We start from the raw sequence: 4,626 nt of genomic DNA, 5'->3' as shown, positions 1-4,626 counted from the left end.
CCCCCCCCAAATAAGATTGTCCGCATTTAACTAGCACATTAACAAATGCGACAGGGCTCTGAAAAAAATTAAAACTAAAATGAAACATTTAGGAGCCAAATGACAAATTTACGACCTCTGCTAAACAATAGCTAATATATTTGTAAAATATTTCTGTTTTTTTTTTTTATACAATTAATTGACTGCAACAAAATAATGTTGTTCATATGTATACACGTTGTCGTGAACAACCAGTCTTGCGAACCTGAAGTAGTAGCTACATTGGTTTACAGTAATGAGTGGATCGCAGCTGAATCAGACATAGGCCTAACTCAGGGGTCGGCAACCTGCGGTTCTTGCATCCCTCTGCCGTGGCTCCCTGTAGCATGGGTGTACAGTACGCGGGGGAGGTGTCCCCCCGACTTTTAATAAAAACTAAACTCTTCCCATGCACTTTTTCTGGGGCAAGTGTGTTCACGTAGAGGTTTTCAAGGGCCAATGTGAATAAATCTAGATTTAAATTAAAAGAGACAATATAGTCACGTCGTTCTGGATACGTTATTCTTATCCAAAATGATGTGAACATCACGGAGCGCTGAACACTCTCATGCGCTGTATGTTTCATTCATACTCTAAGCGGGAGGGCGCTCTCGTACAGAAAGTCCGAAACGGACTCGTATGATAGAAGTAACTTTTGACGCCAGGAAATCCCTAATATGGACAAAGGCATCCTGCTATGGCTGTAGCTAAGCTGAATAACAAGCATAAACCTGCTTACTGACCTGACTGAGGACGATGGCGAATGATTTGCAGATCCTCAGCACCACTGACAAACATCTAATCTTGTAAAATATGTGGTAAGTACTGCTGCTCCATGTAGCTATAAGTGCAATGGCGAATCTCGAAAGTGAAACTAAAATGGATCGTGCATTCAAAAGCTGTTTAGTGGCTCCCTGATGCCCGCAATTTATATACAATATAATTACCCAATGATATAACTGCGAGATAAATTATTAAAATATGCATTTTCCTCCCATCTCATATTTATTCCCTTGAGGGGTACTGTATACACTTCATTTTCTTTCCGAACACGGTATTGGGATGCGGCTGATTGCGGGGGTTATGGGGGGATCACGATGTCAGCTCAACATCGTGATGAATATCAGCCATCGGCGATGGACGATGGCATCGTCTATCGGCCCACCCCTATTTTTCAAGTCTTTTATACGAATGATACAGTGGTAATTGACATAGCATTAATTCCAGTACAGAAGCTATACAATATATTTTCTGCCTTATTCTGTGATAAAAATGGAAAAAGGTGTTTGTAGTAAATAAACTATTATACTGATTATACAATCATAACCATAAAATTGTCATTATTAAAATATATATCAAAAATATTATAGAAGACAAATGATTGGTTATTGTCCAGCAGTGTATTTTATTTCTTAGCCAATTAAAAGTAAGAGATAAGAAAGTTTTTTTTTTGTCAATTAGACATACATACATAAATATTATTAGGCCTATTATTATTATTATTATTACTACATTTGACATTTCTGTCCCCCTCACTAATGAAATGATTGCTACTCCCCATGCCCTGTAACATAACTGAATATAACACTTTAGCTATATGCCGTGTTATCTTTATTTGGGGATCAAATATGTTGTGTCTCCACGTGAATTGTATTCGGTGGGAAAGGGGCCAAAATGGCTCTTTTGACATTGAAGGTTGCAGACCCCTGGCCTAACTGATAAACGACTCTCGGTTCAGTGAGGGAGTCAGATATGAACTCACTAACAACTCCAAATGATTCACAGATCTGTGCGTCTGATTCAAGCTGATTTGGACACTGTTTGGTTGATCTTTTTAAAGTACTCATTAAAAAAGAACCTGTTTGTGAATCAGCCATCACAGCTTACATTTTGTTCGTTCGTTGTCGCTATGATATTTGAAAACATATGAACGCAAACAGCCTCCCAGGTTACATTTTAAATGGTTCTTTACTTTTTTGTTGTATTTTCGACTATTTTAGTTGCAATTTGGGGTCGTGTGAGTAATTCTTATTCGTTATTGAGTAAATTCTTTAATTGTTTTTGCTAACAATGCTTTTAGCTGGTCCTCTCGGCTCTTTTTAACACATTTCACCATATTTACAATGGTTATTCCAAATCAGCATGGAAAATTAGAAAAAAAACCTGTTGATGACCAAACAGAAAAGGATGTGTAAGTTCAAGGGGTCCATCACCTCACTTTTGGAGCCAGTGGGCCCCAGGTTTCCCGTGGTTTCAAAGTGTTTTATGAGTAGTGCATATCAATCACTCTTTGGAGTAAACAAGATGCCACACATAAACAAGCCACATCTGTCGGCCAATAATTGCACCTTGGAAACCTGCGATGCACATTGTCTAATTTTAAAGGTCTGGAAGTTTAATTGGCAAGAAGGAAAATAACGAGTTGGAAGGAAGGTGGGCCGACACCTTTACAACAAGCTCACCAGGGGACGGTTTTGTTTTGGGGGGAAACAACAGGAGTTATGTGAAATGTGGATTTTATTAGAGAAGCACAGGACGGAGTTTGGAGTTCATTGTTATCTTCTGCAGATGGTTGTGCAACTAGCTGCTGACCTGATCTAGCCTAAAAAAAAAAAATAAAATTCACAACCTTTGATTACCACATTTCTTGTTGAGTGCTGCATTTCTGTCATTTCCAAAGGAATTGTCTCAGGCCTCAAAATTTCCCAATCTCTCGCTTTCTTTTGGCATTTGACGTCCTAGATTTTTACTTCCTGCCAGAACACAAACAATGCCGACAAATTTCCAATAAAAACGTTAACTTCGCTCTCCAAACAAAACAGTGGACCTCTCATTTGTTTTGATGGTTTGGTATTGATACTTACTAGCTATTAGCCGTTTATTTGCTACAAGTTTCAACAGAATATCCTTGTTTTTCTTGGTTGTGTAACTAAGTGGCAGACACATATTTCACCACGGCTTCAGGCCGACTATGAAATCCTGACTATGAATGTCCAGTGAGAAGTAGGTAGCAAGCAACAGGGTTAGTGCAAAGCACATTGACATGATGCCTCTATAAACCCTTTGTTTTAAGAGGACTTGTTCCAGATGGCATCTGTTACGTGCAAAATATGTCTTGCATTACGTCTTGGATGCATTAATACAAAGTCTAATATTCAAAAGTAACGACGGGTAGTGGAGAAAGTGTTTTTTTTTTTTATTTGCGCACAGTGCTCGGCGGATCAAAGAGAACGCCGAGAGCTATATTGCACAGGTGACTGTAAAGGCAGGTTTCATTACAGCATATTTCTCTAGGCCCGGGAATTACTGCCTGCTTCGCTCACACGCACTACCGCGCACATATGCTTTCACTTTGGAGATTTGGAGTTGGTTGCAGAACTTTACCATTCAGCCCAATAAGCACTTTTAGTCCGCCAGGGGTTTCAGTTTGATCCTTGATGTTTACCGCACCTCAGGACTGATGAAAGAGGCCGAAAAGAGTATGCATATTGTATTTTACTCTTTTATAACATAAGCTTTCATACGAGCATGAAGAAACATAACAGACTATCAACAAACAGGAGAAACTGTGCCAAGCGTGGCATGTTTAAGCTGATGTTTTTTGAAGTACAAAGAAGAATTGATCTGTCATTCACTTACAAAGCAGATTGTATGCATATTAAAGCTTTTATCTCTCCCTAACAAAGTAATATCTTTTTTAATACCTCAGTTGTTTCTCAGATGGTTCTCCTGATGAAAAGACACTAATGTGAATAAAACTCACATTTGAGAATCTGCATTCAGAGAACTCAAATATGTCTCATCAAGTTCTCCGAAGACCAAATGAGATGTCTAATATCTCAATCATTTCTCCTGCTTTTCAGATTGTTCTCCTGAGAAAGACTCCAGAAAACACTAATCTCACATTTCTATCGTAATGTTTCAGAACTCATATTTGACAATCTGCAATCAGAGAACTCAAATATGTCTCAAGTTCTTTCAAGACCAAATAAGATCTCTTTAATATCGCAATAATTTCTCCTGCTTTTCAGATTGTTCTATTTGAAAATAGACTTGAGAAGACACTATCTCACATTTGTCTCTTAATATGTCAGAACTCATTTGACAATCTGTTATCGGAGAACTCAAATATGTCTCATCAAGTTCTCCCAAGACTAAATGAGATCTCTTTAATATCTCAGTTATTTCTCCTGCCTTTCAATTTGTTCTCCTGAGAAAAAGACTCTCAAAGACACTAAACTCACATTTGTCTCCTAATGTTTCAGAACTCCTTTTTGACAATCTGCAATCAGAGAACTCGATATGTCTTATGAAGTTCTCCCAACACCAAATTTTACAGCTCTATAATCTTACTGCATCTTAACATTTGAATCATGTTGGTCTTGTTTTATATTTCTGATTTTTATTATTATGAAACATTGATGGTTGCTTGTACTAAAAAAAAATGCCCTGAAATACCAGAATATAAAGCCACAGAAGTTCTTAGTGGAAGTCTGTCTTAGTGGAAGACTGTTAGTGTTAACCATAAATTACATATAGAACATAACTTCACTTCCATTCCAGTCAAATGACACAACTTTGAATCCCCCCCCCCCCCCCTATTTTTTA

Source organism: Sinocyclocheilus anshuiensis, unplaced genomic scaffold, assembly GCF_001515605.1.
Source record: "Sinocyclocheilus anshuiensis isolate Anshui unplaced genomic scaffold, SAMN03320099.WGS_v1.1 scaffold115, whole genome shotgun sequence".
NCBI lineage: Eukaryota > Metazoa > Chordata > Actinopteri > Cypriniformes > Cyprinidae > Sinocyclocheilus > Sinocyclocheilus anshuiensis.
Note: the sequence above shows the minus strand (reverse complement) of the source record.